This window comes from Lonchura striata, chromosome 1 (genome assembly GCF_050655825.1).
Source record: "Lonchura striata isolate lonStrDom1 chromosome 1, ASM5065582v1, whole genome shotgun sequence".
Classification (NCBI taxonomy): Eukaryota; Metazoa; Chordata; class Aves; order Passeriformes; family Estrildidae; genus Lonchura; species Lonchura striata.
In genome coordinates this window covers 71,630,723-71,654,429 of record NC_140703.1, presented here as the reverse complement: position 1 = coordinate 71,654,429, position 23,707 = coordinate 71,630,723, and the positions used below count along the sequence as shown (strand labels likewise).

The 23,707-nt window shown below is 40.3% G+C and overlaps 1 protein-coding gene across 6 annotated transcripts in view; it reads right to left on the bottom strand.

Annotated features, from left to right (window-relative positions):
* ATP8A2 (ATPase phospholipid transporting 8A2) overlaps nucleotides 1-23,707 on the bottom strand; it is a 317,425-nt gene that overhangs the window by 57,039 nt on the left and 236,679 nt on the right. The gene's annotated exons all lie outside the window — the stretch shown is intronic.

The window sequence follows — 23,707 nt, the reverse complement described above, 5'->3', positions numbered from 1 at the left end:
GATGAGATGGCTCAGAAACATGGACAGAACCAGGAACAGATTATTAACTGAAAAAGTTGATACTCTCTTCTGGAAAACCTTTTGCTCCCATTTTTCAAACTTAAGAGTTAACTGGAAGATGACAGCATTGGATGTGACAGTTTTATTCAAGGGCAAGATGCTTATTGGACAGTTTGTTTTGTCATAAAAAGAGTAAATCAAGCAACAAAATTATTTGGTGGAAATTCACATCAAGAAGTAGCTTTACTCCTTACACCTCCCTATCATCTTGAATGAAAACCACCAAGACTGACCAAGAACACCACTTCCTCAAAAAAGCTGAGGAAGCAAATGGTGATGATCAGAAGATGGGCACATGCCAGATATTAGCACTGAGTTAAGATCTTACAGAGAAGGAGCAGAGAGGAAACATTAAGTGGCTCGGTAAACATCAACCTGTCAGTCTGGCCGAAATCAAAGACTTTCCTTTCTGTGGATGCAAAGCCCACAGAGCCACTAGCTGCACTCTCACTTTAACTGAGTAATAAAATCTCCAACTTTAATGACTGATGTTAACTAAAAGACAGGATGAAAATCCAGCCCTTTGGGCTACATTAATGTACTCAGTAGAGCTCTTTTGACTACTAATGGAAATATTCTCTATTGCCAAAAATCCTGGCAAATTCCATCTAAGCAACCATATAGGTATGAAGTAAAATGGAGATGAGGCTTGAGTAACAGGCTTGAATTTGAATTTGTCATCATAAGAGGGTCTGAGAACACAAGTAGGATCCAAGTAGGATCCTTCATTCTTTCCAGGGTGTCTGAAAACAGAACGAGCTCATCTCCAGCCAGCAATGTCACCAGCCTTGCGTTTCCCATTGCAAATTGCCCTTGGCAGGAGGAAAGAAAGGGCACGGGATGTTCCAACTCAAGGAGAGAGCAGATTTAAAAGTGAAAATCCATGCCACAGAGCCCGAAGAATGCCCTGCAACAAGATCTCTTTGAAGCCAACAACCTACCCAACTGCGAGGAACCCTCCTGCCTTCACTGGCTCTCCTGGTATGAGATCATGGAGCACGAGTGAACCCTCAGATTTCCTATGGGAATGCACTGTGCAGTCACATGGAGCTTTCAAAGGGGACAGGTTCTCCCATCCGTAACTCTATGATGACTTTCTACAACCACCAAATTGCTTTCATGGCAGTGCAGTATTAGGAAAATATCTGATGTATTTTTAGCTTTCTTCTATTGTAGCTTAGCAGCTGGATTCAAAGAGAGCCAGCACCCTGTGATCGACCTGACCTGCATATGGATCAGTAACATATGCTCTACCAACCAGGCATGAGTCCTCCAAAACATGACAAAAAGGACCAAGGCAGGGATTACAGTTTTTAGGGTATAAATCCTCATGGATCAGGCAATAAAATGCACCCCACTGTCATCCAGATTACTATGGTTAATTAGCAGCTTTTAATGTTTCAGTCAAACCTTGATTGTTCAATTCCTGTTTTTTTAAAAAAATACTACTATGGCATGTAACCTGAGAGAAGACAGAGAACTAAATGGATTAGTGACCTGATACAGCAACAATTTGTATGGCTTGGCTTGCCATAAATCCTGTTTAAACACTATCCTATTGCTTGAAGCTGGACAGTCAGTGATCCTCAGCCTGCTTGGCCTGTTATGGAAGTGACCAGAGCAAACCACTTCTGAGTAAACCAAACCCCTGCCTGTTGAAGAGACATGCCTTCACTTGGCAAGGTTGAGAAAGGCAGTGCAGAACATGGCTGTGCTTTAGGTAGAAATTTAATCTGTGCTGGGGATATTACCAACTGGAAATATTTGACTTAAAGAGTTATGTGTTTCCATATATTAACATACTTCCCACACTTGCTCACATCTGCTCAAATAAGCTATGAAATAAATATTTTCCATATTGTAAATATAGCAGATAGTTATAATGCTCAGTGTCACATCACCTAATCCAGAAGCCAGCTTTTGCAGCTAAGCCTTTCATGGTACATATCAGCAGGCAAGTAAACAAGTTGAAGAAAATTTTGCAGTTTACTTACATTTTAGTTTGCATTTCTCTTGTACATAGAATTGGTTTTATTTACAAAAAAGGACTTGTGTCAATGGCTTAACAGATTAAGACCCAGTACAATTTTCTTTTAACAGAATGCTTTGAGACAAGAAGAGCAGCTTCCTTACTCTCATCTGCTTTCTGAATATCAATCCAGTGCCTGATGCACAGAATTAGTGAGATGGGATAGAAGTATAAAAGGTTCCTTGCAAAGCAATTAGCCTCTTCATTTAATTATACAGTATTTTAATTATCTCAATTTATCCCATTACATAATACCTTTCTGTCAATTCTACATGCAACCTTTTACTTTTGATATTAGTATTTCAGATACATTTTTTAGCAAATTTTTAATGAGGATATTCTTTCTCCAAAGCATTTAGTTGAGTTTTAGTCCATCAATTGGTTGGTTTTCTTTTCTGAGTTTTACCATTTTTAACCCAATAAATACTAGGTTTAACTGGATATATCCAGAACACAAAAGATGCAGTGAATGAAACAAAGACACCCCTTCTTTAAAAGGTTTAGTCTGCCAATGCAATAAAATAGGTGTTAAAAAGGCTGATTAAAAAAGCTAGAACACATTCAGAACACGTTTCAGAGCTCTTCTGTTTTGCTAAGACTTCAGAAGTTAACCTGCCTACCAAGGTAGCCAAGTAATGAAATTAGCATTTGAAAAAAAAAACAAACCCAAACCTTTTTTACCTGGCAGAAAAGTTGAATGGAACATTGTAAACAAAGAGTATGGAAAACCCCTCAAAACCACAGGATGTTAACCAAATTACATTTACATTAAGATAACCATAATAATGAACTTGCATAATAATTCAGTCTTTTTTCATGGCATTTTCAGCTTTATGTAATAAATTTAAAGTGAAAAGGGCATTTAACTAGAAAATAAACCACTAATAGAAAGATGAAGCAACATCCACACTTTGTACAAAGATGTGATTGAATGACAACTACTTGCCCTCTGTTTAAATAAAAATTCTAATCACACTTTTCTGAAAACAGCTATCACAAAAACTACTAAAGTTTCTGCTGAATATTCCAGATATTGTCGAAAATAAGTACTAGAGTATTTGTGCAGCTTGTATGAAAGGAAAAGGAAAAGCTGAGGTAATTGCTGCTTGGAAACAGGTCAGATTGTGAAAGGACTGTGGCTGTAGAATTCCTCTACTACAATTGAAGGCCAGCACTAGCCCAGGATTTCTGTAAACATGACCATAATATATGTTACCGTAGCTGCTATATTATAGCAACAGCTTAGCTAGCTTTGTTAGCAGAGGAAGCAACAGAATACACTGAACTCCTTCATTGATTATAAAATCAATACTTGAAAGTTTTTTTTGGAGGGCATGTTGGGTTTTTTTGGTTGGTGTTTTTATTTGTTGTTTGGATTTCTTTCTTGACAGAAAAATATTCATCCTCACAAGCAAACATTGCTTTCTCAGTCAGGGTTAGTACATACATTATTTTACTAAGTTAATGGCAATTCACTAGAAATTTATTGCAGTAGGATTAAATTCTAACAAACCAGTCTCCAAAATAAACAAAAAAAGTTATGTTTCCTCATCAGCTAAGTGGTGACAGATACTCAGATACAACAGTAATTCTTGCAGAAGTCTGAAGGGAACTGAAATGTTACTCTAAGCAATCTCGAACTACACACATTTCCAGAATTTATATTGCAGTGCTGCTTCAATGTGCTAATGTTGAAGATAGGTTTATTTTATTTATTCATAATGTCTTTCAGTGCAGCACATGATTTGGGGTAGTTTGATCACTTCACAGGAAAGGGACCTTTCATTACTGCTTTGATGTCACCAAACACGCCCATGTTTTTGCAGGGTAAGATAAGCAGAAGACTGCTCAGCTCTTCTCTCATGCTACAGAGCGTGGTATTTACTTGCCAATAGCTTTCTTCTGGGTCAAATCACCTCAGTCCTTCAAGCAATTTCCAATTCCTTGATTCAGGTATTATTTTATGCTTCAAGATTCAAGCTGAATCTACCTAGAACCTGCCTGCTTTCAACCACACTGTCTGCTCATCTGGCAGTTCCTCCTGAGCAGCCCTTGACAAATTGCTGTTCACTCTTCTCCCCCACTCTTCTTCCTTAGTTTCTGTGTCATAGAGACCCACAAGTTAACCCCTCACTAATTTTGTCTGCCTCTGCACCAGTCTCAAGAACAGGTGATTTCTATTCTAGGATCTTCTACATCAGCGTCACCTTTGGATAAACTTGACAGAAACTGTTCTCCAATTTTTTTCTACATCCTCCATCATCTTTGCCTTAAAGCACTGCTTGCTCAGGTCACTTCACTGACCTTGTACACACCTGCTTGAACAGTTTTTAACCCACACTAGCGCTTTACCTTGGATTACATGGCTATTCGTTTTCCCCAAGAGACTCCTAGGCGGAACTTTTTGGAAAACTTTTAGGAAAGCAATCTAATTTGCCTCATCCAGGTTGCCTTTATCCTCCATCAACTTTTTCAGTAACGCTGATAAAATAAAGCACTACAATTTCCTCACCAACGCCATGAAATTTTGACTTAAGTTACATTAACCTAATTTTCCCCTTATGCTCCTCACTTATGAAATCTCTGTGGGATGAACTCCATATTCACTTACATAAAACTATATCAGGAAAATTGTAAAAGATAATTGAAGGAGTTATTCATGGCTATTGCTGTTGTAATAGGAAAATTCATTCCTCAATTTCATTTCCAAGAGCTGAAGTAAAATTAAGTTATATCTAATTCTTATGCTTTCCCTTGAAGACAATCTTAATTTGCATGCCCTTTAAGGTTTTCAGGAGCACTTGTTAAAAAAGAACAGGATGGGACTTTGAAAGTGCTTACTATGTTCCATTCATACAATAACTGTTTTATCAAGGAATTTTCAGGGTAAAAATTTCCTGTTCTATCTTGTCATTATCTCCACTATAGTATTTAAGTGATTTACTACTCATGAGTTTTCAACAGATCTCCTAACTTTCTCCTAAAACATTAAGATTTTCTAAGGTCACACACTGATTTCCATTTAAAAAATGCCCTTGGAATAATAATTTCCCCTTCATCTTCTACAATGAAAATAGATGTAAAATAATTCATAACTTCCCTGCAACCTCATCATCTACTTCAGCTATCACTCAAGCCTTGCTTGCTTTAGAGCAACCGGCCCTGCAGTCACAGATAAAAGGAGGACAATGATCAGCTGATATTTCTGCCTGCAAAGCACAATGGAAGATAAGGCTTTATAATACTGATCTCCTTAACTCATCATGAGAGTCATCTCATGCAAGCATGCCAGATTCTCTCACTGCTTCAAGACCCACTGAAAGAAAAAATAAAGAAGAGCTTCAGAGTAGCTCAAATGGGAGGACACCCTCAATTTATTTGAAGCTACTTCTTGTTAAATGGTTTTAAAGCTGTTTCACTTTCTCCCTTCACTATTCCATGTCAGAATGGCTCTTTCTGGCCAAATCTGTGCACCTACCACAGCAGTGTATAGACAACTCTCACACTGGGCAATATTGCATATTGTGTTTGATTCTCTCATTTCTCTGGTGCTGAATATACACAGTACACCATAGGGCAGAGACTTTTCTTAACAAGTCTATGCCTCCTAAAGCCTCTCAGGAGTTTCAGCAGTAGGAGTAAGTGTGGAGTTCAGAGAGCAAGTGGAAGGGTCAAAGGGCCAGGATGCTCTCAAGATTTCTCAGGTGTATGGTATTAGCTTAAACTTTCTTTTAAGAATACATGCGGCCTCAGTGGGAGTTTAATGCAACCTGAAAGTCCAGCTTAAACTTGGTTTCCACTTCAGAAAACCTTTGTATCTGTGGATCATGTGATGAAGTACAACTAGCCCCTGATTCCACTCCCGCTGCTGGGCTGCCAACACATCTTGATCTGAATGCCTCTGCAAAGGAGAGCGAGCTCTTCCAAAGGGTTCAATTGGGTTTACCAGGCAAAATTTATCCTCAGGCCTGCTCCCCACTCCTTCTCTAGTGCTCTGAAAATGTTGAGTCTGAGTGACAGGTAAGGACAGATTAGAAGGAACAGCAAAGAGCGCATTTAAATGGAAAGAGCTTAATATGACTTATGTGTAATTAATCTACATCATTCATTTTCCATTCATACTCAGCTTATCAGCCTTCAACTGAAATATTTCTTCTGTTATGCTAAACCTCCTCTGGACATCCATAGTGTTAGTTAAGGAGCATGCAAAACAAAAAGTGTCTACTTAAAAGAGCATCACATTGGAAACATCTTTGAACTAGAATATATTTTCTTCAGAATACTGACATACCATACATCACAAAAAATATGCCCATGAGAAAACACAGCGGATAAACGGAAATGAAATTCAGCACGAGGCAATTCCATCAGACTTTCTGGTGACCTTATAAACACAACAAAAAGTGCTATTCATATATCACCTAGCCAAGTCAATATTTATTTTTTTGCTTTACGCACGCTTTGCAGTAGTGACCTTAATCATAAAAGCAAGGCACTAAAATGCATGGTTTGGTCCAAAACCTGTTTTGGCAGGCAATATGCAGATCTCCCCCCAGAAGCTCTGCCAGCACATCTCAAGCCAAACTTGCAATAGTCTGACCTAAAAGGACAAGAAGACTGGCAGAAATGAGAATACAAACATTTCCCTCAGGAGCGTGCTGTGTACACAGACTCTTTCCATGTTTGTAAGGGGGGAGGGGAAGGGATTTTCCATGTCTCTATGTGTTTTCCACATATATTTGCCAACAGTTCCTAGATTATCCCCAGAGCCTACTTTGAACACCAGGATAACTGCTCGACTGTAGGCAGTATTTCCTTTATGAACATGGAGACTTCAGAATAGCAGGCTGGATCTTGATTTCTGAGTTATTCTGGGCACACTAACAAAATAAATGAACCCTGGCTATACCTCAGTGTCACTGAGAACAGATCTAAACCCTCCAGTCTGCAGCACCTCCTGAGATTCCGGAGTTTTGAAAAGGAAGGCAAGCATAAGAACAGGAGTAGAGGTAAAACCACAGTGGATTTGTTTCTTTTCATTAAAAAAAAAAAAAAAAAAAAATCACATGTATCAATTTCTTGCTTCTAATAATGTAATTTTATTCTTGTGCAAGTACAGTGAATATAAGGACTGCTGAGACAGAGATATAAATTAGGTAAAGGCAGTAATCCCCCTCTTCCTATCCCCCAGTAGTCCTGATGAAAACACACTCTTAAAAACACCACAGACCAGAAGTAGTTGCACAAGGCTTGACTGTCTGCTTCATCAGTGCAACATTCCCTCCATGTAAGCTGCCAAACTACCAACCCAATCCGTTTTATTTCCTCCTTTGTCATCATAAGGATAAGTCTAAAAGCTTTTAGTGCATTTCCTCTCAGTTAAACTCAAATTAGTCCCCTCTGCTGGACTCCTACTGGGATGCCTTGGTCTATCCCAGAGCCCTTGCTGAGAAAAGCCCTTTTCAGTCCAGCAAATCACCTCGGTACCTGCTACTCTGACAAGGCTGATGCCATTATTTATTACATAATAAGCTCTTGCTGTTGAGGGTCAATTATTCCATTGACTGGGCATTACAATAATTCTTGGTAATTAAAAGAGGTACTTATGTGAATCTAGATGCATATTGAAAGAAACATTAGTCCCTTTGTTATCTTGGCAAGCCCTTGTTCCTAGTCGGCCCAAGCAATTAGCATCTTTTGGCAATCCCTGTCAGCTGGGGTTTGGAAAGCCTGAAAAGAGGGTCACTCAGATGCTAATTTAGATACAATTGTGACAGCAGAGTTTAGAGGGAGCTGCTCCAAAGGCACCATCAGGGTTTAATAAAGCAAACAGCTTGGGTCCCAGTGACCCTGCTGAGGTAATTAAAAAGACTGCTCTATGTTGCTGTGCCAAATGGGAGAGTGGCATCACGAAGCCGATCCACAAAAACCATTTTTAAAAGACATATAATCACCCATTTAATCTTCTCATTAAACAAATCTCTCATGCGGACTTAACAGGAATTAGCACTTTCTAAAAGGCAAAAATTGACAGAAAGCAGACTGTTCAAATGACTCTAAAGGTCACGATTCCTAAACATTTTCCCATTATTACTATAAGCTCATTTAATGCAAATGTATAATATTTGGGGTTATCGGTGTTCAAGACTATTCTTTTAATGCTGTCTTTATGGGAGAAATATGAACATATACTTCTCAAAGCTAAGAGGGTGCAATGACATCAGCTATAACAACAGTAGGAAACTCAGCCCTACAAACTTTGTGTAAATAACCCCACACTCAACCCACAGCAAATTCTGCAGGAGTACTGCTGACACTTTGTTTTCCATGATTTATCCCAGTAAGAGAGCTCTTGCACACAACTATTGGCTCAAATTCCAACACACAAGTAACATTAGGTACCTTGTAATACCCTCTTGTATTCCTCCAAGAGTGTTAAAGAGAACCATCACTACTGACAAAGCAACATTACCTTTTCCTGCTTCAGAAAAAAAGAGTAATACAAAAAAGTTCCTCCTCTTTTATACAAACCAAAACTAAAGTTCCAGGAGTTGTAGAGCACTGAGTAAAGACTGAGGAAAATGTCCTTTGGTATCACAATGACCTGATGTGTACCACAGGCAAGCTGTCCTACTCCATGCAGAACACAAGATTTCTCTTTTTGAAAAGTTAATGTGTTTTGGGCTGGGGTAACAAGAAGAAAGGAGGAGGAAAACCAAGAAGACAGAAGGTAATGCCAGCTGATTTTATTTTTCCAGTTTTAATTCAGTATTGAAAAAAATTATCTCTGTACAATGTCTGGGAGAGAATGCAGCTGGTAAGTCATTGTAGAGGTTAGACAACTATATTGGTCCATGAGTATTTCCTATTTCACAGTGCTGCATTCAAACACAGCCTCCAAAATTCCAGTTTTCTTCACCCTCCTGATAATGAGACTAAAACATCAGGGAGGCAAATTTGTCTCCAGAAAATAAATAAAGTCATTAGGCATCGTAGCATGCTTAGCCCAGCTACTAAACTTTCTCAGACTCATGAGGCTCGATACTGTATGACTTCATCATTGCCAAGCTGATGTTCTACTGAAAGTTGTTAGTTAAAGATTCTAGAGATCTTGCCAGCATGCTTAACATCTCTAGATACAACTGATGCATGCACATCTTTCACAAGGCAATGTGCTGAGCTGGAATTACAACCTCAGTTCCACACAAACTCAATACTTGTCATATCCACCTTATTTGGAAATGAAAGGCCAAAATGAGATTAAAGCTCTACATGCATGTAACTTGCTAGATCAGTGTTTCTTATTTTGCGATCTGTGGACTGGTAAACCATTAAATAAGTTAAATAATTCCAATAAATAATTTCTTTTAGCTCTCAGTGTATCACAAACAAGATCCTTGTTGTACAGACACAAACTTATGACTTCCCCAATGGAGACTACAGAGCAGAGTCTGGCAAACAAGGCAGACAGCCACCACTGTGGTCATTCTCAGAAAGCTGATTCAGCTGAACTACAGAACTGAAAACATAAGTTCCCAATTCTAAAGATCACCAATTTGTTGCAGTCATATGTCTGGTCAGTACTAAGGACCTGACAACATTTGAGAGCTCTTTTTTCTTCAGCTCTAAAGTAGGAAAAAAGTAGGAAAAAGGAGGGAAAAAACTGCCATAACTTCTCCAGAGGTTGCTTAAGACAGGTCACAGGGGAAGCAATATTCTACCTTAGGAAATTTATCTGTGTATAGAAATACTAATGACACAAGGGTGCTTTTTTCTTCCCTCCAAGGGTCAGCACATGGATGGGACAAGCCTCATTAGAAATTCAGAGAAAAAAATCAGCCACCACCTACAGTTTGCAGAAGCTGGTGCAGTACAGTAGGAATAACCAGTCTTGGAAAGGGAACTCAGTATCATACCTGAATACCTGCAGAAGTCCCCAGGAATCACCTACAGAAACCCCTAATCTATATTCTATAGGAGTACACTGTTGCAGAGGATAGATAGATATGATTGTTATCTTAGCTAGCCGAATGTCACTTCTACCCTTGGATGAATCCTGGAGTGAAATGGACTGTTCCATCCCACCCCGCAAAAGATTGTGGTTCATCCCGCACCTCTGTACCTGCCCCTAAAACAGAGTCTGTAACCCCATTGGCCCATGCCTTGTCCCAGCCCACCTGGGAGCCCCTGATAAGGGGGCTCCGAGCGGCCATTCGGCCTCTTGGACTTCCTCCCGCTCTTGGACTTCCTCCCTCTCTTGGCCCTCTCCTCCTCTCTTGGACTTCCTCCCGCTCTTGGACTTCCTCCCTCTCTTGGCCCTCTCCTCCTCTCTTGGACTTCCTCCCTCTCTTGGATCTCCTCCCTCTCTTGGACTTCCTCCCTCCTCCCCTCTAGGACTCCCTCCCTCCCTGGGGCTTCCCCTCTCCTAAACCCTCCATTTCTCTCTCCCCTCCCCCGTCCTCCTAAGCCCAGCCACGTGCTACACCTGAGAGCACGAGGCTTGGGCATTCCTGAATCTTTGAATAAACCTCTCTCCCCAAGAAAAAAAAAAAAAAAAAAAAAAAAAAAATCTTATTTCTTGTGAACTATATTGTGGGAAGAGTATTCTCCTCTGCACGGTTTGGGCGTAGGGAGGCAGAGATCTCTGATGCTTGCTCTTGGGGAGAGAGGTTTATTGGAGAATTCAGGGATGCCCAAGCCTCGTGCTCTCAGGCGTAGCACGTGGCTGGGCTTAGGAGGACGGGGGAGGGGAGAGAGAAACGGAGGGTTTAGGAGAGGGGAAGCCCCAGGGAGGGAGGGAGTCCTAGAGAGGAGGAGGGAGGAAGTCCAAGAGAGGGAGGAGATCCAAGAGAGGGAGGAAGTCCAAGAGAGGAGGAGAGGGCCAAGAGAGGGAGGAAGTCCAAGAGCGGGAGGAAGTCCAAGAGGCCGAATGGCCGCTCGGAGCCCCCTTATCAGGGGCTCCCAGGTGGGCTGGGACAAGGCATGGGCCAATGGGGTTACAGACTCTGTTTTAGGGGCAGGTACAGAGGTGCGGGATGAACCACAATCTTTTGCGGGGTGGGATGGAACAGTCCATTTCACTCCAGGATTCATCCAAGGGTAGAAGTGACATTCGGCTAGCTAAGATAACAATCATATCTATCTATCCTCTGCAACAGTACACCCAAGTTAATTAGGCTAAGAAACAATGATGATATAGGTGGTAATTCTTATGCAAATTCAATCTACATCTGTCTATATCTGGTTATCAGTGCATGCTACTTAATTTGCCTTAGGTTGTTCCTAAACTAATCCATCTATACCTGGAACAAAGCTCTTAAAAGTGAAAAGTACTTCAGCACCAAAAAAACAATGTTTAAAGGTAGGGTCAGGAACAGTCTTTTTTACTATGAAACAAGTGTAGGATGGGGACCTTTTTAACTACTTTACTACTTTACTGGTTCTTCTTTTCTTAACTCAGTGTGGGGAAGAAGGGGGTCAGGAAAATGACAATAATGTGAAAAGGATGTAGAACATAAGGAACTGCAGAAAAAGAATGAAGGAGGAGGAAATAAATCATCAGAACTTTATAACCCTAGACTGCCTCACAGGGGAGCAGAGGAAAAAAAAAATCAGACCATCCGTCTTCAGCATGTTTGCTTATTAGCTCTTGGGAGAGTTTAAGATGTTATACTTGACACCATTATATGTATGTGCAGTTAACCTCAACCTGTATTATTTCTTTGTAATTTTGCAGTCTTATACATGCACACAAGTATCTTTCTTGTACTGATAAACCATGCTCAGTTTCTCTGTATTGTACAGAAAATAATTCCTATAGCAAATGATTACAACTCTTTGACTTAAAGCACACTTTGATACTGACATTTGAAAAGGGCTCTGTCTAGCTCCAGTAACTACACACTCTGTATTCCCTACTATCAAGGATACTTCCTAACACACTTGAAAAAGTAATTCAATAGCTGAATAACCACAACTACACTTTCAGGTCTATTTAAAACTGAAAAAACAATGTGTTCTTTCTCTTGGGAGAGCTATGCTACCATTTGGTCAGACAGCAACACATTTTGGACACACTTCAGAAGTAGTTGCATGCATTGTGAAGATTTATAGCTGGACAGGAATCAAGGCAGGGGTGTAACTCCCTGAAAAACACTGAAATCCATCCACAGATGAACCAAACAGAAAGCTGCAGATGCAGTTTCCTGACCGGTTTGGCTGTGCAAGGAGATGGGAAAATTCAATCAACATTTAGTACATTTATTTTCTTGAAATGAATCTCCATGCCACAGATGAGCGTGTTGTTTTGCTGCAATATGTAATACTGTGCTTACCTCTGCTTCTCTAACAGCATATGTGACAGTCATTCCAGGCATTCCTTCTACAGCTTTTTTGTTTATTTTGGGGAATGTTTAGAATGCTTTTGTGTTGCAAAAAAAGAAAAAAAATTTTTTTAAGTCCTATTTTAAAAAAAAGCCCTCCAAACTGAAGGAATCATCTATACAAGAGCTTCTAAAAGAATAAACACAGCTGCTTACAAATGAGTAAAAAGTTATAGGAAAAAACACTAGTAGGTGCCAGGTCAATTTTGTAATAAATCTTAAGGCTGAGGCTGTCCTTTGATTTTTATGAATTTTACCATTTTATCTCAAATGTATAGTTGGGATTTTTTCTCCAAAAAGTTATTTTAAGTAATGATGAAAAAGCCAACTTTCCACTAGCAGCTATTTGTAGTAATAAACATATAAACTACTAATACGAGCAAAAGTTGAGTTACTAAAACCATACTTCAGAAAAGCAGCATTAGTTACGCTTCAAGCTCTTAAACAGAATTGACAGATTGAAGACAATTTAGGAAGAAAAGCATACAGGTTAATTTATCCTCAACAATGAATATTCATTTATTTCTGGTCACTGCCTAAATCTGCTTTTCTAATTCCTTTATTTAACTGTCTGAGGTTATAAAGATATAAACCTGAGATCATCTTATTATTAGGCCCATAGTTAAAATATAAAAAACTTGCAATAGGGATACAACTAGTTTAAGAACATATGTGCTCTATGTTTACTTCTGTCTGGTAAAACAGGAACATCAACTGGAATTTGAAATGTTTTCTTTATTTAGATCTTGCAGGCTGAACAATAAGCCTGACAGCTCTGTCTCAGCCCTCTCAAGGCTCGTACCAAATGAAGCCTAAACTCACTATTCAGCAACTGCACCAGCCATGGGATGTCTGGAATTTGTTATGTGCACTCATCCTTAAAATGGAACAGCTGCTATGAAAGGCTGTTACAAGACACCCAAGGGGGCAAAAGGTTCCTGTGACACTCTTATCTACAACCTGATATGAACAGCTTTTGCTGCTACCCTGCTCCCATCTCTAGGTATAAGTTACATGATAGAAGGGCCCAAAACACTCTCCTCAGTAAAAGAGAAAACTTGTATGGCTTCTGTTCCTTTTCATGCCATTGACTGCGCAGAGGATTAGATCACCTTTAATATGTACTTATTTAGTGTAACACATCTGTGTACCAATTTTAAAGATATGCATTTCAGAAAACTACATTTCTACAGCTCTACCACCCCCCCCGCCCCCAACCTTATAACAAAAGCAGCAGGAAAGTCCTTGGCCATGCCATGCTTGCTTTGCTCTCTTGATTGACTATATAGCCTATAAGCCCACAGACTAGTTAGTTGCATGAGGGGCTCAACCAGGATTTTGCTGTTAAGGATCAAAAAGCAATAGCAATATAGCAAAAATAGCTCTCAGGGGAAATATCTCTTGTTACCGTCAGAAAGAGTATTTTTGTAAGAGAAGCATTTCTGTAATTCTTATTAGTTAAATAAAAGACTGGAAATAACCAGAAGCATGAAGACTCAAGGGTCTGAGCTCCCATCAGACTCACATTTCCCACTAAATTCACTGGATACGCAATGAAGACCAAATGTGGAATACAGAAAGGAAATGATAGAGGAAGGACTCTTGTTCACAAATGCATTCTGCATCTGTGAAGTTTGTACCTGTGACTGAGTTCATAAATGAGACTAGCGTCCACACACAATACAACTGTGATGAGTTCAGATTCTGGTGGGAAAATCCTAAGAACTATTTCTATTTTAAAATTGAAAAGACAGCTTCATTTTTACAGATTCACAGTACTGGAGAAAGTCTAGTGCCATTAGAAAGTGCCCTTTTCCAGACTTCCCCCCAATCCATCCCCACAGCCTCTGCTTTCTCTGGTGCTTGCTGAGGTGACCCAGGGACCTGCCATGATCTGCAACCAACTTCCTCCTTCCACCAAAGGTAGGTACTATTTCTTGCTAAAGTTCCTTTGATGCATCAAATCCTCTTTCTAAATTTCATATGGCATACATAAACAGGTCTGGAAAAAGACACTTGTCGCAAGCCCTTGACTGCCTATCATAAACATTGCAACAGACAATCAGCTCCACTTCAGCCAAAGCTCAATACCAGCTTGTAGATGCATCTTTTAACCAAACCACAATTTATTTGGTTGTGGGAATGAAATCCTATTCCCTATGTCTTTACACCCACCTTTGGGATTTTGGTTCCCTAAATTTCCTTCCACTGCTCTTCGTAAGAACTATGATTCCCAGCATCACACAATCCCACCCTCTACCAGTGTTCTGGCCCAGGGTTTATATCCTGAAGATTATATCCTATATATGCTCTCTAGTGGGACAAAAGCCTTACTTTCCCAAGACAATTAATAACCTAGTCTTTCAGATCAAGTCAGAAATTAAAATCCCAGAGCAATAATATCCCCAAGAATATCTCAGAAAGTGAGGAAGAAAGAAGAATCAGGGAAAGATGAGATGAATGGATTAACATGGAGTAAACCATGGCCAAGCAGACATAGCAGAATTATTTGCTGCAACAAGGGACAAGGATAAAGTGAATGTGGTTTGGATGCATGAAGAGACAGGTAAGTGCAAGCCATTGACAACACACAGTTCTCCTCCAGAGCTTGGCTTTTCCACCTGTACCAAAAGAGACAATCCCAACACAAAAATATCTCTCTGTCTTTCAGAGTCCTTTCAGGAACCATTGCACTTGACACAGTTCTAAGACAGATAGGTCAGCTCAGAGTAAAGTGGAGGGATGAATCAAAACTCCTTTTTCATCAGCTACTACAGTACATGTTGGCCATCTACCATTGGAACAGAAGCTGCTTGCTTTGGGCATGTCTGGAAGCATGGCTCTGTATCTCAGATGGTTGAGTCAACACTGTCTTCCTTCCCTGTCACAGACTACTAAAGTAATACATTAAATACTCATTCAGTAATAATACACACATTTTTGATGCCCTAAAAATGGCCTTTCACCTTAGGTTTACCATATTAAAATGATCTTGGACTAGGCATCTTCTCATAGACTTGTCCAGTTGTGTATTTGCTTCACAATTTCTGATCCCATTCATTGATGCTTGTGATGCCATTTGAACTTGAATTCTTTAGGGCAAAGTGCTGTCATTGGAAATCATACAAAAAATGGCAACAACGAAGCACCTTCCCGTTTGACCCCCAGCACACTTGAATATACTCTTTCACTTTCTACTGTTGATTGCTTTGGTATTTCTCCTGCTTCTATTGCTGTTCTAAGCATTCTTCTAGATTCACTGTTACTTCAACAAAACATCCACTGGGATCCACTTCAGCCTCTCCTTTTTAAACTCCTCCTGGTATTGTTTTCATTGTTCAGAATTACTAAGTCAAAGGTTCAAAACAGGAAGAAAAAACACCCACCAAAATAAAACCCAAACCCACCTGCCTAGAGCTCTTTTTCCTCATTAAAAAATGGATGAGTTGGACTCCAGGTGTTCCTTCAGCCCTACCACACTGAAACCCCTACTGAAACAAAGCCCTTCAGACAAATCCCATGAGCTCACTCTTGGAGGCTTTTTCAGTTGCATGTGTGTCATCTGACTGAAATCTGCCTTTCCTGTGATCCAGCAGCACATTGTACAATCAGATTTGTACTGCACTTTCCTCTTTCTCTCTCTCTCTCTCTTAGCATTAATCCCCTCCTCTGGCTTTCTCCTGCACAGCTATACTGGTTTTGTATTCCCAGCTACACAGATGTGAAGTATACCCTAATTTTGTGTCTGGTCAGTGAACCTCACGACTGCTCTGTTTAATGCATACTCTGTTCTTTGTGGCTGCCATTAGATTCATTGTTTTACATCTGTTTGCATTAAAGCACGTTTTCCACTGAATGACTCAGACACTTAAAGATCCCAAATCCCTCTGAATAGGGTTACATAAATTCTGAAATGTTTGCTATTCCTTTCCTCTAAATTCAGCATAATTAGCTAACATTTACTACAATCTTAGATCTGATATTCTCATTCAAATTATTTATATATGTATTATTAAAAAGATCAGTCCCCTTGAGTATGCCACTAGTAACCTATTTTCAGCTAGAGAAATTATCATTTGCAGACACTGTATGTAACCTGCTTTGAGACACTTTTAAAGCCAACAGGCCGTTTTTGCTCCATGGACCATGACTCTGTGGTTTAACCCGTAAGTCCCTTTATGAAACCTTATAATTTGTTAAAGTGTCATTAATTCACACGGTTTCAATTTTTCACAGTGTATTTTTCTCATAACATGAAAAAAAAAAAAAGAACAGTATCAAGATGAATCTGTAAAGCCAGCATTCAGAGCAAAGAATGTGTGCTTATTTCTCAAGATTCCTGATTTTCTGTTTATAATATCCTTATTCTCATAACAATGGCAAAAATACAAATAAGCTATTCAAGAGAACTTCAAGCACACAGATACCACAGTCTTGAATTAGTTCTTCAGCCTTTTTTGTCCTAAGTTAGGGTCTTACTTTTCCTTAAAAATCATCAGTATTTCTCTGTCTGACAGTTTGCAAGTAGGAAGGGAAATGGTTTTAAAGATCAAATTAAGCAAGCCTGATTGAATAATTCAGATTTGCCATGGGACTCAATTATTTCTATTAGAAATCCTTATTTTTAAAAGGAAAGAAGTTATTTTCTTTGGCATCCAAATAATTATTTCTTTTACTTCTGGAAACATTGAAGTAGTGGTTTCCTGAGGTTTTACATGTTAATGCATTCATATTTTTCCTGAGGTTTTACCTGTTAACTCTAGCCTGAACCAACAACAGATGCCCCAAAGACAAGAATAAAAGAGGTAAGAGATACTATCCTTTTTGCTATGAAAAGCATGATATGCATAAATTTGCAAAACAAAAAACACTACAGTATTGAAAAAAAAAAAAATTGAAAAAATGCATGGGTTCTCTTACAGTAGAGCTATTTCTCCCAATTGTTAGATGCATTAATGGATACAATCAGCTCTGCTGCAGAAGACCCACACCACCTTATGCAATGTCAGTGCATCAACCAGCAGGAGGCCACTGCTGTCCCCATGTCTCTCCAGAGCACAGAATCAGCAATAACAGTGACAAATACCAAGCAAGGCAAACACCCTGCTTAACCACAAAAATTCCAGAGCCACAGTAGCACAGAACCACCTCCAGGTGATAGGTGCACTCATCTACCACAGCACCACAGAGGAACTGCTCAGCCTTGCACCAAGGGCTGCAGTTCCTCAATCCTAGGCAGCCTGCAGGGCTGAGTCAGTCAGGCATTAGGGCTGTGCTGCTTTTTTCAGATCTGACTCTAAATACCAGAAAAAGAAAGATAAAAACTATATGGTCCACCTATTCAGGACCTTATGCTGACGGGTGACATGCAATTAGAGAAGACATCAGTTGAAGGCCCTTGAGAAGAACTGAAGACTCGTTACAAACCACTATCAACACTACACAATGTGTAAACTATCTGGAAGAGCATCCCCTGCATCAAAGTTCACTCCAAACCAACTGTATTAGACTTGATAGTTCATATCCCAGGAAAAGAAAACCCAACACCAAAAAACCCAAATCAAACACAGCACCTCCCCACCCCCCCCCAAATCCCCCACATTTTATTTAAAGCCAGCCATTGTTGCAGATGATAGATAAATATAATTGTTCATAAATAATACATCGGGATGAGAACAGTTCTCCCAGCTAGCCGGACAATGCCCCTGCCTTTGGATGGGTCCTGGGGTGAAATGGACTGTTCCATCCCACCCCCCAAAAGATGTATAGTTCACCCCGCACCTCTATCCCTCCCTCCAAAAATCAAATGTCTGTAACCCCATTGGCCATGCCTTATCCCAACCCACCTCAAAGCGCCCCTGATAAGGAGGCTTCGAGGAGCCACGTGCTCTCTTGGAACTTCCGCCCCTCCGGGAACCTCTTCCCCTCCCTTGGAGCTTCCCCTCTCCTAGAGCATCCCTTTGTCTCTCCCCTCCTCCACCCTCTCAGGCCCGGCCACGTGCTGTGTCTGGAAGCACGAGGCAGAACCTTCTGCACCCCCAATAAACCTCTTTCCCCAAGAGCAAACCTCAGAGATCTCTGCCTCCATTCATCAACACTGTGCTGGAGCATGCTAATTTTCCTCAAGCCCTTGAGGGTGGAAACTTCCTGTGTAGAAGTCTGCTTGTGACAGCAGAGACAGACACATGGCTATTTGCCTGCTGTCCTCATCCCACCTCTGCTCTTGTTCTATTCCCCTTCTCTTCCAGGGCAAGATGCCAGCTAGGTGATATGGAGTCTCTATGAAGTTACACCTTAAGTGCAGAGCACAGAGAGGAAAGGGTTACTGGCTTTGCATTCAATAGGTCTGTGTCCTTTCACAATAAGCCAGTTAAATCCTTTCATTCTCAGTTATTTGCATTTATACAGAGGATTTTTTTAAAACAAGAATCTTTACATTACTTTAATTAGGTCATGTCTGCAGAAGGATAAGGCAGAAAAAAGGCCCTCAGAGTTTTAATATTTGGAGCAGAAATTATATCACTTTTTAAGTATATTTGAAAGTATTCCCAGGTTTTAGAAAGAATGATAAAACTAAGCATAAGATGTTTTTTCCAATTCAAAATTAACATAGATTATCTTATAGTTAAATACAGCCCAAAAAAGACAGCTGCAGCTAGAGCAAAGCTTCTAAAAGAAACAGCGCCATTAAATCACTACACTTAACAACTGTCAATAAAAATCTCACATGAAAACTCAAATGTTGAAGAAGTGTTTGGACATGGTTCTCAGGCTCTTGGGGTTGTCCTGTGCAGGGTCAAGAGATGGACTCGATATTCCCCGTGGGTCTCTTCCAGCTCAGGGTATTATAGGATACCATGGAATGGTTATATAGGACTCAAAAGTACAAGTAATTAACAGAAAGATGTACTACTCTGTACAGAGTGGTGCAGTAGGCATTCTGCTCCTCCAGCAAACTGATCCTCTTGCTAAGGAGTAAGCTCCTACTTACTACTATGATTTTAGAAGTGTGCTGGGACTTGGTTCCAAGTATAACATGTTCCTCGTCGTATTGTACTGCTCTTACAACCACTGAGAAAGAAGTGCCTCCCCAGTTTGGAGCACCATTAGCGGATTCAGTAACTTTACATTCTGCAACACCACCCTTACTCTGCAATATAGAACAGTGAACACCCCTACTTGAGAAGCACCTGAGCTAAGTGAAACGTATGAAAGCAAACAGGTGGAATTACTCTGTCCAACTACCAAAATACAGTAACACTCTTAAACACACCCTGTGACCTACAAGAGAACTTCCTATTTAGAGGTAATGGCTGTGTGTAAGCTGCACAGAAAGAACAGGCTCAGCAATTTGTCTAGGTTTGTAAAACTTGATGACCTGCCTGCTTGCTTTCTGTACCACAGGCTACTCACTTTTCTTTAGGCTTCTCCTCAATCATACTGGAATTCACAGACTTCATGCACCTTGCAGGAGTCTGGGCTGCAATACATTCAGCCCAATCCAGAGTTCATACAATGGCATGAATTCATGCTCACTGATAGCATCTGTTTCTCTCCAGAGGGCTCTTAGTGTGGCCCAATTTCTCACCAATATATTTCTTTGTAAACAATATGAACATTGATAGGAGGACCACGACACAAGAGGCCAAGATGTGGCCTTAAGGCAATGTGCACGCACTCCAGTTGAGCTTCTGAACTCATCAGAAGTTTCAACAAATTGATCTAGCATGTGTGAAAGCCAGGTATTTATCTCCTTTTCAAACCCTGGCCTGAAAAGATGATGAAAACAGCAAAAACAAGGCATGCTGAAGTCAGCAGCATGTCCTAGCAAGGGATGAAAGATGATTCATTTCCAGGGATGCAGTATTGTTCTTCTGGCAGACTTCTTACCACTCATCATAGTGTCTTGATATAACAAAGTGACTTTTAAAGTACTCTATCATTCCAGCCTCAAATTCTAACAGCAGTCTTCTTAAACTTTGGAATATACTGGCTAAACTCAAAGAAGTTTGGCAGAAGATCTCATCTTGGCAGTAGTTCAGGTTCACTCACATTTTGCTGAACTAAGAAGGCGAACAGAGAAGAGATGTTCCAAGCGCCCCTTCAGGCGCCCTTGGAAGAAAAAGGCTGCAGGGTAAATTCATGTGTGAGACAAATAATCAACAGAAGAGTGATTCAAACACAAAGTAAGTGTTTGACCACAGTGGAAATTACATTCCATAAATAAACTGCTCCAGAACATGAAGGTCAAGAAAGGTGTACCCCCTGATAAACAAGGACTTGGGGGTGCAAGGATCCAGCAATGTATTCTCACAGCCCAGAAAGCCAGTGGTGTCCTGGGCTGCATCCAAAGCAGCGTAGGCAGCAAGGCCAGGGAGGGGATTCTGCCCCTCTGCTCTGCTCAGACCCCACCTGCAGGGCTACATCCAGTGCTGGAGTCTCAGCACACGGAGGACATGGACCTGTTGGAGCAAGTCTAGAGGAGGGACACTGGGATGATCAGAGATGGAACATTTCTACAAGGAAAGGCTGAGAGAACTGGGATTGTTCAGCCTGGAAAAGAGAAGGTACAGGGCGACCTAACTGCAGCCTTCCAGCCTCTGAAGGGAGCCTACGAGAAAGACTGAGAGAGAGACTACTTACAAGAGCTTGCAGTAACAAGGCAAGGGGGAATGGCTTCAAAGTAAAACAAGGCAGGTGTAAATTAGATGTTAGGATTCTTTATAGAAATTATTTAGTGTGAGGGTGGTGATTATTAATTGTGAGGGTGGTGAGGCACTGGAACAGGTTCTTGAGTGGGACTGTGGATGCTCTATTCCTGTTTAAGGCCAAGTTGGATGGGGCTCTGAGCAACCTGGTTTAGTGAAAGGTGTTCCTATCCTCAGCTGGGGGGTTGGAACCAGATAACCTTTAAGGTCCCTTCCAAGGCCATTCTATGATTCTAGGATTATTTCAAAACACCTGATACACCTTGTGTATTATGGCATAAACCTTGGCTACTGGAGTATTTTCTGACTCTGGAAACACCCACTGAAAAGAAAACCTTTGTAGTGCAGATTATTTGTCTTAAAAACATTTATTAATTGGCAACACAGTGAGAACTTGCACTAGCCTTTTCCTCTTTCAAATAAAAGGTCAGATCTCACCTTGATTTGACTTCACAGGAGGCAACTCCTGCTTACTGGCAGTCAAAGTGCTTCTTCCTGAATTAACATCACTTCAGTTTCAGGCAGACTTTAAATTGCTTTGTGCAAATTTATATGGACCATCTGACCATGCAGAGTGCAAATGAAAAAAAAAAAAAACCAAAAACAAAACAACTAGCCAGAAGAGGTCAAAGTTCAAAAAACATGCAATATTATTTAAAGTCAAGACAGAACTGAAATGACTGAGCAAAGGAGAAGCTTATCTGACACCTACATAAACTGAAATTACAATACACTTCAGGACTAAAGACAAAAGTAGAAATCTACATTCATGGTTGCATTTTATTACACAGTGTTTCAGTGGGAAAGTTGGCAAGATCTAGAGTGATACTGAAGAAAAAATCAGTAGTGTAGCCATCTCTGGACTATTCATAAAGCCTCAGAAATGGAGCATCAGAAGTCACACAATTGAGCTTCAAAAAGTATAAAACTAAATGTTAAAAACTTATTACATTGGTGGTGAATTGCAAGAAATAAAAAGGTAGGCAATACTGATAGATTGGTAATAAACAATCATTCAATTCAATGACAAAATTTAAGTAGTGTGTGTTCTCATTCTGGACTCTCTCCTGGAGACAAACAACACTGACAAATTTTATCACATAGAGCAATATATTCTGCAATTCTGCTCTGCTGCAGAATTGCCTAGGAGAAGACCTAACCCAAGCCAGGACTTGACAGTGCCAGAAGGTTAACACCAAGAATCCTATCAGCCTTCTGTAAGATGAAAGGGAGCTTAAGAAAAAGAAACTGGGAACCTAGCATACTGATAGGTCTGCCACAGAAGGTGGAAGCAGATGGCAAAGTTCCACCCATGCTGCTAAATCAGTGTGGCACTAAGCTTGGAGTACCTTCCTCCATTGCTTCAGTTGCTTCATCTTCTCTGTCACACATATGGCACCAAGTAACTCTGGGTGCACGGGCAGGGTGTTCTGTACTGACATGACCAGGGAGTGAAACAAAACACAACAGTACTTGATGTGATACACTAGGGAGGTCAAAGGGGGCTTCTGCACTAGCACAGAGACATCAGCACTAACTGTAAGCCATCTCATGTGTAGGTGGATGCAAAGCCTCTGACACCAGGGTGGGATAATTAAGCCTACAGCACAGACGGTTTTGTAGGCTCTATGTCAAAGAACAACATATTTTCTCTATATTTACACAGAAAGTTTTTATTGTTAGCATGGTCTGAAGCCACGCTTAGAAGATGAATTCTCTTATGTCTTAAATGGGTCACCTGTCCAAAATAACATCAAATAACAGAAAAGGATGAGGGGTGCATATATTCAATGATTATGACTAACAACTGTGAAGACATGGGATCCTTGCCTGATGAACAGAGCAACTTCCTTCATGCTACAGTACAAGTGGAGATTTACTCAGTTTCTAAAGCATAGTAGAGCAGAGGAGGTATACTGCCAATTTTCTCCTGTTCCTACAGCCTCCTGAGAAAAAGCCAGGCTCATGTTGTTTATAATAAATCGGCAAGAGTTGCCAACACTAGAAACAGTACATGAGGAGCTTGAGGAGGAATTCCAAGTGATGCAGGCTCAGATTAATGGGTTAAAATGAGAATTTTTGAATGCTGAAGCTTGGAAAGATTACAAGTATGATTTGGGACTTAGCAATATCAAAACAGTGGAGTTTGGACTAATAAAGGAAGAAGATAATTAACATAGAAAGAGCACAGCTTTGAGCAGCAGACACAAGGGCATACAAAAATGCTCATTAACTCTAATATGCATTTGAAAATCTGAGTTTAAACCCTATTTTTCCTCAGGGAACAATGGCCTGAAACCCCTTTTAAAATTAATCCTTTCCATTTTACTATTTCAGAAAGAATACATGCACCAAGTTATTCAGAGTAGATAGGGGCAGCTGGCTGACATACTACATCCTTGCTCTTGAATTGATTCTGAGTTGGAATGAGGAAAATTTTGGCACCCATCATGGTGGCAGAGTTCAGCCCACACATGTGGAGACTCAGGATGGCTCCAGTCAGACCAGCAATTTGCTTTTGTACCTGT